The sequence below is a fragment of the Seriola lalandi genome, unplaced genomic scaffold (assembly GCF_002814215.2).
Source record: "Seriola lalandi dorsalis isolate HSWRI2012SDOR001 ecotype SW California unplaced genomic scaffold, Sedor1 jcf7180002054326, whole genome shotgun sequence".
In the NCBI taxonomy this organism is placed as follows: domain Eukaryota; kingdom Metazoa; phylum Chordata; class Actinopteri; order Carangiformes; family Carangidae; genus Seriola; species Seriola lalandi.
In genome coordinates this window covers 117,289-130,872 of record NW_019524879.1, presented here as the reverse complement: position 1 = coordinate 130,872, position 13,584 = coordinate 117,289, and the positions used below count along the sequence as shown (strand labels likewise).

The 13,584-nt window shown below is 43.7% G+C and overlaps 1 protein-coding gene across 3 annotated transcripts in view; it reads left to right on the top strand.

Moving 5' to 3' along the window:
* Positions 1-13,584, top strand: part of sash1a (SAM and SH3 domain containing 1a) — a 161,336-nt gene that overhangs the window by 76,540 nt on the left and 71,212 nt on the right. Inside the window, exon 1 of one of the 3 annotated variants that reach the window (XM_087174186.1) lies at positions 11,315-11,503. The exons of the other annotated variants lie outside the window; for them this stretch is intronic. The gene's annotated coding sequence lies outside the window, so the exon portion shown is untranslated. Of the gene's footprint in view, positions 1-11,314; positions 11,504-13,584 lie in introns of those variants that run through there. 3 annotated transcript variants of the gene reach the window in all.

Here is a 13,584-nt window from a genome sequence, read left to right as displayed (position 1 = left end):
TGTGCTCTGTCTCAGAAATCACTGTGTGTTTTTCTCTCTTAGACGAAGTAGAAGAAATCTATCACATGAAGCTGTGACAATGATCCTGTAGTGTTGTTATGTGTGTCTGTGTGCGTTTCCCTGCTGGGTTACTCCTCTTTACACAGGAACTAAGTCCTGCTGTGCGATCATGCTTAGTGAAGCCCACCCAACCCCCTGCAGGCACACAAACACACACTCTCACATATGCCTACACACACACACACACACACACACGCACACACACGCACACACAGGTATATACCTGTGTGGTATATGCCTACTTACACATGGTGTGCTGCTCACATTCATACAGCCTAAGGAGCAGAGGGTTATAGTAAAAGTATTTTCAGTTTCCCCAATGCTCTCAGTAAAGGAACTGATCTAAGCTGTTTCCCATTGGCATTAAATATGCATTATTCCCAGCCTTTCATGTGGGCACTGAGCTGTGTTTTGTGTAAGAAGTCCTGGGGATATTTTCTGATACTTGCAGCCCACCAATTTTTTATCTTCATCTTTTAATTAAGAAGGAGAATGAGGTCTGCGAGAAAGCGAGCTAATCTTTATTAAATGGAATTTCTGGGCCACTGGGTTGCTTCAGGGCTGGTTACGAAACATCCCACCAACAAACACCACAAAACCCCAGCCCCATGATCCATTATTTCTCATCAATTAACCTTGAGAAACCGAGGGAAAAGACCACACTGAAATAATATGAGGCATAACACGGGCGTTACACTGTCTAATAATTACTTCAACCATCACCTGTTGTCTCATTCTCTTTGAATAATGTTGAGCAAGGGTCTCATCACTGACAGTATCCCATTGTTCACCCTGTCGGTAAGCCATCTCCAGCTCAGGCGATGTGCACAGCCCCTGGGCCTCCAGCCTGGTTCCATCTTGTGTAAGGACACGGTAATCAATCATTTTTTGACGAGTGTCTGTGGGGTGGGGGGGGTGGGGGTTGAGGACGGGGAGGACTAGGCCCACACTGGCTCACAGGAAAAAAGGTGATTCCTAATCCCAGCAATCTGCTGGCTCCTGTGACCAACACTGGTGGCTGTTATTTCCCCTTTCCTGGCAGGTTGGCCCTCTGCTGTTCCATTATCCCCCTCTCTGTAATTAAAGGCAGCCAAGGGGAACTGAGAGGGAGCGAGAGAGCAGACGAGCTCGGGATAGGTGTCCGTATTTCACATAGAGGATAGCTGACAGCAAAGATCCAAGACTTTTCATGGCCTGAGGGGGTGTGTGTAATTAGACTATTACAATGCAGTTTTGCCCAACAAGTCCTCATACCTGGACAAAGTAGGTCATTTGTCAGTGCTTTAAAAGAAAAAAAAAAGGCTCTTGAACATTTTCTTATCTGATCTGTTGGGTAACCAAAAAGAAAAGATGGCTGTCTCATTGGTTAAAAGAAACCAACGTCCAGTGTTAGTTGGAGACAGGACACAAACCATTGATTCCAGTGTTGAAATCACACCAATTGTACACACAGCTTAAAACCCAGAATTTCTCCTTTCTACACTATAAGCTATATCACACTGCTCCCTGCTTTGGCACTGAACATAAAACGTAGTGCAGGTCTGCCTGAACAAAACAATCGGTATTGTCCCCTTTTTTTTTTTTTTTTCTGGAGAGCCGTTTCATTTTGTCACGAGGGAAAGTACGCTCTCCTCCAATGAGTTCAGAAACCTGCGCCTCAGTCTTCCTGCGCGTGTGTGCGTATGTGCGTGCGTGTGTGTGTAAATAAAGATGATACTCAATAATTCCATCCTGCCAGCACACGCTAGGACTGTAATATCGCACGCTGCGAGCACGCCCTGTTCACACTCATAAATCACAAATCTCTGTGCAGTTTTTTTTCCATCTTCTCTCTGCAAAAGTCCTGAAATGTTTGCCAGTTGTTTTGTGAGTGTAACCCCATGACAGGGTTTTGTCTGTGGGCCCACACTGGCTGGAATTGGACAAGATTGGAACCTGTCGCTGTAATGGGGTCTGTGACCCGGTGGGGCTATCACAGGCAATGTGTGTGTGGGTGGCTAAGGGTGCATATACACAAGTCTCTGCATGTGCAGTGATGTATGAGGATGCAAACTCTCTGATAGAGCCTCAAGGGCATGGCTTAGCTGCCATAAACAAGCAGCCTTGGTTATCAGTTAGGCGGTAAATATTGATTATTTTAAATGGCTATCACATTACACTCATAAATATACATTGATTACACATCCTTGGGTTGAAATCCTTCGATTTGCTTTTGAAAAATTTAAAACTATTAGCAGCTCATGAAACAGTAATTTATGAATTCTTATTCATCTACTGAAGGCCCCTGAGATACAGCTGTTTCAGAAACAACTATCCACCGCTGAATGAATTAATGTGAAGATTAATTAAAAGTTTTACCCAAATTTGTATAAATTGCTGCATTTATTATCACTATATTTTTTTTATATAACCCCAAACCATACAAAACAAGGAACCTCTAGTTTTCCAACATTTGGAGTCGATTCCTGGTAGTTTTATCCATCAGTTGTGTTACAGCCCATTGACAGAAAACAATATGTCAGTCACCCCAGAATAGACCCCAACAACCATCATCTCCACGTTCCACTGCAGCATAAACCACCATACCTTCCAGACCCAAGACTTCACCAGTGTACAATCACAGTGTCTGCAAAATATACAACACATCATTAACTGTGGTCTACCCCTGGTTATTTAATACGCTATTTTTTCTCTCAGCCCGTGAACTCCCCTCACTGGGAAAGCCTTGAGGGTATAGATAGTTCATGTATACCACTGCCAACATTGTAGAAAAAATGTTACAACCAGAGTCAGCACTCATTCAATGATGAACTGCGTTTTACCTCTTACCTCTCTCTTCTCTGAATTCACTCCTCAGCAGTTTGGGCTTCTGCCTCTCCCTTATTTCCTCCAGCCACTGCCTGGAAGTGTTGATCACTTTGACGTGAGTGCGCCTTGCTCACCGTGGGTGTAAATAATCAGATTTGTGACAACCAGTCAGAGGAGGTGAGAATTGAATTTTTGAACTCTCATTTTATAGGTCTGATATGAATACTGTTCAGCAGATGAAACAGCATGCCTCCGCTCATGAAGAGAAACTGAATTACTAATTTGAGACAGAGGCAAGCAAAGATTAAAACAGTTTCACTGACTGGCAAAGGGACTCCCGCAGTGTGCCAAGATGCATGGAGCCCATCTTTGGCAGATTTGGTGCTCATACTGTATAAAGAGTGAAAGCATCCTCTATCTATCAGGATACTGCACAGGCTTTAACAGTGAAAAATATTTTTTTAATCTTGGCAACCCTAGGGAATAAAAAAAAAAAAAAATCAACCTGCAGCAACATTTGGATTCATTTTCGTAAGGCAGTTTTACACCCACCACAAATTGGTAAAATTGAATCGTCACAATGTCATCTAAAATAATGATTAAGACGTATGCCAAGGACGCTGCTGACACAGATGAGTTTGATCGACCACAACCTTATAATTTTCAGCCTTTCGGTCCAAGAGACTGGAAACAAGCAAAGGTGAGGGGGGAAATAGCGAGGCAAGGTGAGAAATTGAGTGATGATTTGTCAACTCAGTGTCCTGACAGACTCGATTTTGTGCAGCCTGCGTACACATGATGAAAAGCAGTGGAATTGAAACGGAAACTGGCACAAAAAGAGTGAAAGTCTACTGACCTGACTGATCTTTACCTACTCCTGCTCAGTGCACTTAGTGGCAGGATCAGGGATTCCCCCTTCCTTTTGTAACATAGAAACATACATGTGAAATAAGAAACAGCTTTTAAGGGTCAAGGTCGTAGAAAAAAATCACAGCATTTCTTTTTCTCATTTCTGGCTTTTTGGCTTTTAAAATTTATGAATATGTTTATTGTCTTGCTTGGTCATATTAACCCAATAGTGTAGAATTATTAACACCTTCAACTGTGAATGAATGAACATTCATCACTTGTAGAAAATGTTGTAATGCATTCATTTTAATAATTTTTTTTGTCATAACAGCCTCTAGAATAACTTCCTTTCAATGTGTGAATTCCTCAGATGAGTTTTTTTTCCATCATAATTCTCATCAAAATCAAGGATAAAGGTATTGAACCTTTTAATAAATTAGCTCCCCCAGAGCTTGACAGAGCAGGACATAGAGTGGATTCAGCCTTGAGGCAATCTTTTATAGAAAGAGCAGCAGAGAGCTTGATCTGTCTTTATGCGCTTTTAATTACACACGGCTGGCTGGGCTCCAATCCCCAGAGAGCTGAGGTAAAGCACACGCCGGGACCAGCCACCACTCCGCTGGCAGCTCAGCATTACCCTACCTAAACACCCTCGAGGGAGGGAGAGGAGGGAGGATCACAGGCACTTCTGAGGGCAATACAGGGTTAATTCAGTAGACAAATTTACAAGAGCCACAGGCGGCTGTCTATCATTCCTCAGTATTTTGACTGACGTGCAGTGAAAGCAACTGTCGAGCCTGGGTGCAGGTTACGAGCAAATCACACTCTGGAGCCTCGCATGCCCAGTATATCCCACATACCTCACATACAAACCTACGCCTGCATGTTTTATTACGTACATGCAAATTTCTCCAAAAGGAAAACCCCATCTGAAATTCTTACTTTCTAAGTTGAAGAAGCAGTTCTGGCCATGTTGTGGCGCATGGCGTTCCATGGATGGTGATATTTGATGACCGTTATTGGCTGACATTATAACCTGTCAGATTTTCATCTTGTGGTCAGGTGACAGACAGGTAGTCAGTGTCACTGGGTGATGCGAGAAGACAGACATGCTGCACGGCCTTATCTACTATGACTGATTTACTATGACTGATTGATCGAACGGAAAACGTTCAGCTATGTCAGGACATGGGATTATGCTCAGGCTAGTCGGTGCTTTTTTTTTGTGTCCACACGTTTTTCTGTAGAGTGACCGCACAGCGCTCACACACTGACAAACACATGAATCCACCAAGATTCACAGCCCCCCTCTCTCTGTCTCACACACACACACACACACGGTTATTCTCTCACACGTCTTTCATCGACACACATTCCAACAGCTCAGAGCACGTTGAGCAGCTAGAGCCAAGGGAATAAGACTCCCTCACACAGAGAGACCTTTTTATGTATCAGAAACCCTTGATTCACATGACTCTCACCTCCCAGAACCATACTTTACCACGAAATGAATGGTGTAACCTCCAGGCAATGTCAAGGTGAAGGAAACGTGTCAGTGCCTCCCTGGTGAGCTTTTCTTCGCTCCGGCTCTCTGCAGTTAATGACTCGAGCGTGGAAAGTGTTACCTCTGCCAGGCCTGGCCAGATGACCCGGAGGAGATGGTTGGAGGGAGGGGAGGATACAGACTGTAATCACAGGCAATCATCAGCTCTCTCAGTGGATTTCTGCTACTCTGGACTGGACTGCTTGGCCCCAAACCTGTGATTTGAGCTGCGAGGTAGAGTGAGACAAAAGAAAAAGGATGAGGATGAAGATGTCAATGAAGATTTAACGTAGAGTACACAAAAATGAACGATTCTGGTGATTTACTGTTGGTGAGAATTCCCCAGGATGCCTTTGGTTTTGTTTGGTGATAGCTGGTGACACTGCCTATAGTGCTAGTTGAAACAGAGACCTGGCTTGAAGAGAATTTAGAGGTTGGAGGTTGAGAAGTGGATCCATCCACATTAGCAAAGTCTGGCTCAGATGTTTCCTAAGAGAGAATGTCACTGTAGCTTAACTACGTCCTATAATTAGCATGTTCTAAAAGTAGCCAATTTCACTTTTAGCAAAGAAATATATAGCTATATAGCATTCATTTCAAAGTACTGGTTAATTACATCTGGCCACATGAATTCTAAACAATAATGGTCTATTTTTAGATTTTCCATGTAGTTGTGGGAGTCTACGGACATGCTAGTGGCTACATGAGGCTGTAGCCACTAGCTAGAGAGCTAGCATGCTAACAACCTCACAATGACAATGCTGACATGCCGATGTTTAGGCAGTATCATGTTGACTATGGTCACCATCATAGTTTAGCGTGTTAGCATACTAATGTTCGCTAACTAGCGCTAAACATATGTACAGCTAAGTTGATGGAATGTCATTCGTTTTGCAGTCAAAGTTTTGACCTGATGGTGGCCCTAGACCAAAAATCAGATGATAACCAAGTTGTTAAAATTCATTGTGATGGGGACATGGATGTGTATCCCAAATTTCATGGAAGTCTGTCCAATATTTTAGAAGAAATTTTACTAAAAGCCAAAAATATCAGCATCTGGTGAATGTCTATACAACATTTCCATTCAGTGGTTGTTGAGATATTTCAGAGTGGACCGGTGATGGACCAGTGGACCAACAGAAGACACTTAAATACGCCATATCTCGGTTCAACACATCCACACTAGTTGACTTTTGAGTCCAAAAGCGACTTGACGCTCTTGCATAGAGAGGATGCTGCCGGTCTCCACTCTGTGTAAAAGAAAAGTTCCTGCAGCTTGACGTTGAGCCCGGGCATCGTGGCTTCCCGACCCTCCAGGCTAAGTCTAATGGAGTTCTGCTTCCTCCAGCTCGCCTGCCTCTATTCATCAACACACAACCAGCCCCCTCATAGCCTGCGGCAGTGATACTAATATGGAATACAGAATGGTGGTTAATTTCACTTCACAGCCAAGCTTGCTGGTGCCACTTAAAAAAAAGAACAAGCGCTCTTCTTCTCAACCACCAGTCTGATCTGCTGGCCTTGATCGGCAAAAAATAACCTCCGCTTTTATAGCTATATGCATGTCAGCTCTGCCTTAGGAGTTGTAAACTTTTACATTGTGGTGTGTTGTGATACTGTGAAAGAGAAAAGCCTTGGACTGTTTGTCTCTAACTCTCAGTCCTACGTGCTCTGCGGTTGAGTCTGGTTGTCTGCTTTCTACTGTGGTCTTTCATCACGTTCACTCCCCATTCTGGCATGCCTACCAGTATAGTATCTGTGTGCGTGTGTGTGTGTGTGTGTGTGTGTGTGTGTGTGTGTGTGTGTGTGTGTGTGTATGTGGGGAGAAGACCAGATCTTTACTGCCATCTAGTGGCAGAATGCTAGAAATCTTACAGAGGGGTTAAGGAGATTACCTCAGAGATCATGAATAAAAAAAAAAAAAAAGAAAGGAAAGTGTGTTAAAAACAGTGGCTGAAGTGTTTTGCAAGCACTGTGCATATACAGTAGATGAGTATGTGTGTTTGTGGAGGTTGGTAGCTCATTAATGGGAGTCTATATTAGTGTAGCAGGTCAGTTAAGTCAATGAGCAAGCGCTAATTCTTCCTCAGTCCCTCTGTACGCTACCACTTGTGACACATTTGCATATAAATTACTTTAAATGTGATGTTGCTGCTAAATTTCTTAACCACCGCTTGTTTAAAATTCATGAATGCTTTTGAATTTTGTCAGGCACGGTTGGGCTGTCAGAAAATCCTTTGATACATTTAAAAACTCTGGCAGGTGTGCATGTGCGTGTGCGTAAGCATTTATGCAGAAATTTTGTGAAATTCTCCCCCGTTTAGTCTCTGAAAAGCTCTGAAGCTTCCCCTGTCCTCTATCTCCTTCTCCCTCCCTCTCTCTCTCTCTCTCTCTCTCTCTCTCTCTCTCTCTCTCTGTTTAGACTCATTACCCAGTCTCCACTAGCAGATGGTGAAGGGAGTCTTGTCCCTGTGTGTATGTGTGTGTGCGAGTGTGTCTGTGTGTATATACAGTATGTCTAGTTATCACAAGTCACAGCGATCAGTATTCTGAAACAGTCTGTAGGCTTCTTGGAATTGTCACAAGCCCAGCTAGTAGAATATTAAGTAGAATATAGAATATTAAAGAATTGTTTTGGCCTGTCTTTATAGTAATGCATTTGAATACTTTTCCCCACAGTCTTCAGCTGTATTGTAGCACAGCATAATCTGCTTTTTTTATCATATTTTTTTTGGAAATATGATACCCAGGATCTATCTCACACCACACAAACAAACACACATACTCACTCACTCACTCCCTGGTGCTACCATCTCTTGCTAGTGGGCGATCAGACTTTAGACAAGTGCTCTTGTTCAGTGTTAATTTGTGTCTGCTGGTTGATTGTTTGCCTCAGGAGGAACAAGGATGGCGCTTGGTGCTAAAAGTAACTGAATGGCCTCTTTACACTCTGCTAATTGATTCTGAGGGTTTTGATTGTTTTTTTTTTTTTCTGCGTTGCCATGTGTGTGTGTGTGTGTGTGTGTGTGTGTGTGTGTGTGTGTGTGCTTGTGTGTGTGTAAGAGAGACACAGAGCCAGATGCACACCAACAAATGGAAGATTTACTAACAACATAGCTTGTGGCATAAAACACTGTATTTACAGAGATGATGCAATGACAGAAAACAATGTTGTGAGAGGTCTAAAGCTGAAATATTCACCAGTGTTTCTCTGACATATGTACTCTGAAGAGGGGCTTCTCACAGAAGGCTTCTGAAGGCTTTGAATTACTTTCTAATGTAGACTGAACAACCATAAAACATGATATAAAATAGACGGACTCGCTTGCAGGTGTACTATGTTGCTTCTTAACTAGGTTGACCTGCACGTTCATGCAGACAAAGCTGGCTCAGCATCAGTATAGTACCTCAGCCTCCAGCAACAGTGGCATGTAAGGACTCTTTGATGTTTCTGTACCTGCCGGCAAGCAAGCACCTAACTGCATAGATGGCTGTAATAAACATTTTATGTGTCTGCCTGTGTGTGTATGTGTGTGTCTCTCTGTGTGTGTGTGTGTGTGTGTGTGTGTGTGTGTGTGTGTGTGTTTGTGTGTGTGTGTGTGTGTGTGTGTGTGTGTGGTGTGTTTACATGTACAGCCCTCTTTTGATAATGTGTTGATGTACAGTCTTGTACACTATGTATCCAGCCTTTTAGTTTGTCTGGATGAAAAGAAAAATCTGTGTTTATACACATTCACATGGAAATCCTGGAGGGCTTCATTAGCTGATGTAATTCTGAAAGAGTCAAACATGGTAATGTTGTGATTGCAACCGACTGATCCGACCGGATGGTTTAATAGAAAGTATCAAACAGCCTCACCAGCGACTCAGAAACATTAGAAATATTTGACTTCACACACAGGAAATGTGCTGTCCAGCCACTTGAACAAAGAATCTTGACCACATTTTCTCTGCGTCCCCTCATCTGTATGTGTATACATGCCTGCATACTGCATGTTTATATATTTTGGCCACACTGCACATGCTCGAGAGTCTCTTAAGGTAATTTTTGTAAGTCCTTTGCTGTGTGTTTACATGAAAATTCGCTCTCTGTTCCCTTCTCTAAATGTTGTGATGGCAGCTCTAAACAGGATGCAGGTCGGCTGTAATATTAGTTTATACAAGAGACACTCAGGCTGGCCAGAGTGTCACTGGACTGATATCACTGTATTCATGTCTTCTCTGAAAAGCATCTCGCTACACTGGAAGTATACAGATTTAACAACTAGCCTTATAACAGTATCTTTCAGTTCAGCTTTTTACAACTAACAAATACTTTAATAAGTAAAAATAATACTGCCTATTTGCTCAATCAAAATATATGCCTTTCCATTAAGATATTCCAGTCGTTTGTGCAATTATTTTTCAATTTCCCATTGCACTGCTACACACAGAGTAATCACATTCACTCTTGGATTCGTTTTGTGAAACAAAGGAATGAAGGTTTGCACTGGAAAGGGCTTTGTTGGTTTGCAAAAATACTAATATTTTAGTATTTGTCTAGTTGTCAAACACACAAAGTAATCAGATTTGTCTCATTTCCAACACTTCGTGAGGAACAATTGCAGGAGAATGTCTGCCCTGGAAATGGCTTTGCTACATTACAAAATAGTCTTAGACGGAGGACATTACAGAGTATTTCTTAAACTTGCTTCATGACTGTCAACAGTCTCCACCAGCATTGGAAACGCAGAGGAAAATACAAGCTGACCAGTTGGAGTTCTTGTGGTCTCTCCATGGTATCTTTGTAGCCTTGACATGTAGTTACATTTTTGCAGGAGGTGCACGTCAGCGCCATAGTATTTTCCACTGCTTTAGTTTGAGTGCCTGTGATCTGTTTCCTATTTACCAGTGTGTCAGTGTCAGCTCTCTGTCACCCCCGTGTCTGGAAGAGTGGTGTACCCTCTGTTATTTGGTTCTGTCAGCAAGACTGGCTTGGTGAGCCGTGTCCTGGAGGATGGATTGGGGATGAGGCGAAGAAGACGTTGTACTGGTCGCTATCCAAGCCCATGTCTGTCCTCCCCTGCCCCTCCATTCCCCTCTCTAGCTTTCTTTCCCCTTTTTCTCTGCTTTTTTTCTTTTTTAACCCCATTTCTCCTTCCTCCTCTCCCACAACCTCAGGGAGTCCTCGGGAGGTGCAGTGTTCCAAAATGGGATGATTTTTTTCCCCTTCTTCTTTTTCTTCTTCTTCTTCTTCTTCTTCTTCTCTGGTCGCTCTCTCCCTCTCCCGAATTAACACTGAAAAAAACCCCAAACCTCAATGCTGAGTGACTCATTCAAATAATTGTTGCTTTTAGCTGTATCAGGTTACTCTTTTCTCTGACTCTCTTCTTGCTTTTCTTCCTTTCCCTGAGTACAGTGTGGTATCTGGGCCACTTGTGAATTAGGGCCTTTGAGTGAAAAGACAGAAAAAAAATAGTGACATCAGAGAGGGAGAGAAAGAGAGGGATCCAAAACCTGAATAGCCCTGTAATTTTCTGCTCTGTTTCTATGATTGAATGTATAACCATTACAGACAATTGACTCAATAGGAGATTGTCCTCCCTCTTGCAGCCAGCTGGGTCACATTGTATGTGTGCATGTATGAGTAAACATATCTGAAGAGAGTGTGTGTTTGTGTGTGTGTCTTATTTTAGCATGTCTCCACGACTTAGGTGTGTCTAGGCGGAGCTCGACATACTTGTCTTTTACGGGAAGATACCTTGGAAGGAGTATGCCAGCCTATTCAGGACTGAATAACAGAGACGACAAAGAGACGCTACTTGTGTGTGTGTGTGTGTGTGTTTGTGTGGGAAGGACAGCAAGAACAAAAGAGGCGAGCAGTGAGATAGCAAGGGGGAGTGGACCAAGAGAGGAAGGCCAGAGCGACTCGAAGAGAGTCAGTACTTGCTGAAACATTTTTGAAGAGGAGGGGGGAGAAAGAGTGAGACCTGGAGAGATCCCTCCCCCTGTCAAATCCAAGTTACTGTAGACTATCCTAAAGCTAACCCTCCCTGCCCTCCCTTCCCCTCCTCTCCCCGTCCCATGTGAGCAGCAGCCCGATGACTGGACCTCTCTGTGTCTCCGCTCTGCTTACGCTTTGCTGCGCTCCGGCAGACATGCATTGTTCTCCACTGTACACTACTTGTTGCCCCCATTCTCAAAGACTCAGTCTGTCTTAGCTCTGCAGAAAGATTGACTGGAAAAGACTTTGGCTGCCTCACGGTGAGTACTGACATTTTAATTTCGGGCTTTTGTCAGCAGAGAAGAATTGTCTCATTCATTTGTTCGCTATGACAGAGACTTCGCCTGAAGTTACTGAGTTCGGTAAAAGCTGAGGTGATAATGAAATAGTAGGAGATGTTTAAACAAGACACTGAAGTTGGCGCGCTGTGAAAAGAATGTGGAGAAACTTTTGTAACAGTGTGAGTTGGCGAGCAGGATTGCCTCAGAAGTGAGAGACTTTCCAGCTCTTCTCCTCTCTCTGTCTGACTCGCTCCCTTTTTGCTGACTCACTCTATTAACTTATTACACATGGCTCCATGCTGTGTGGGTGTGTGTAGTGTACATGTGTTGCCATTGTGTTCGATGTTCGGGAGTAATTCTCTGATTATACGTCTGTCCTCCTCTGTCCTAGTGCGCATGTGTGGGTGTCAATCAAATTTAATGATTTACTCCTGTACGCCTGCTCGTCTATGTAAATGTGGGACTCGAAAAACAGAAAGGAGAAGAAAGAGAAAACTGGCATACTGTTGCCTCACTGTTTGTCATCACTCTCTCAGGTCCTTATTGATTTCCTCATCTCTGCTCGCTGAACGAGAACAATAGCCTCTCGCCTGGCCAAGACCCCTAGTAAATAAGCCAACTAAATATCAACACCAAATCTGCTGCAAGATGTTGTTCATTGATTTGCTTTGTCGCCAGATGTGCAAAGGCACGCGCACACATGCACACACACACACACACACACACACACACACACACACACACACACACACACACACACGCACACACACAAAGAACACACACATAACACAATCGGGCCTAGAGGGACTTCATTGTTTGGTGCACATAATTGTTTGTGTGTATGTGTCTAAAGCCTTGTCCAAAAGGTCTTGGACAATGAAGTCTGTCAGCAGGGGGATGTTGATTTCTGTCTCCCTCTCCGTCTCTTTCTCCCTCTCCTTTTTCCTGTCCAAGTCCCCCTTCACATCTGGATCGCACCCCCCCCCCCTCCAACAGCTGACAAGGAACAAGGGAGCGGATGGAGGGAGGAAGGGGGTGTGGATGCAGGGAACAGAGAAAGAGAGAGAGAGAGAGAGAGAGGGAGAGGGAAAGAAATGGGAGGAAGGGGAGTTTTGCTTAGGCCAGAGTTCCCCTGGTATACTTCCTCCAATGCAGGAAGGAACGTCCCTTCACAATGTCATTGTGAGTGCCTGATGTATGAGAGGAAACACAAAATATACTGTACACACAGATGGGAAGCACTCCCTCGCACAAGGACACATTTAAACAAGGACGCATTTAAAATGGCGTAGAATACGCACATGCATGATTGGGCATACGTAAATGTACCTATATTTAAATGCATACAATTGTTCCCACTCAAAACACACACACACACACATAATGCTACACATGCCAGTTAGGCCATGATTAAGCCCATAGAACCCGAGTCCCATGCTCCTGTAGAATTTAGCTGAGAGAGGAGTGTGCTGCTGCTTCTTCGGGAGGCTTCGGCCTCAGTGTGTGTGTCAGGTTTTCAATGGGAATTTTTGCTCGAAGGCTTTAGCTGTCAAAACAAGTCCTGTTCTCTGTCAGTCTCTTTACCTTTCAGCTCATCACAGTTTGTTGTCTTTCCATAGCTGGACTCCAACGAGACTCCCTGAAGTTAAAACCATAATGAAAAGCTCCACTTTAAAGAGAATCACTTGGCCTCGATTGGATTTGCTTTTCTTTGCTTTTTCATTTTCTCTGCCAGATGAAACATACATGCCAGCTGCTGTTGCACTGCTCCGCCAGACCTGGGCAACCACTCCTGTGCCTGTTTATCCATACCAGGGCAGGGCTGAGTGCCATGCCAACAGGTGTATGTCGACATCATTAGTGTTAAGCAATGGGCGAGGCAGCATGGATGTAGCACTTTTTTTTTTTTTTTTTTGAAAGGGGTAAAAGTCTCCCTCACATCTGCTTCTGCGGTTCTCGCGCTGCACATATGATGAGGGTGGCATTGAATCGGGACAGTGATAAAACACCCGCCTTCATTTCCTCCACAGCCTCCCAGAAATTGTTTGACTCTGCAGTTT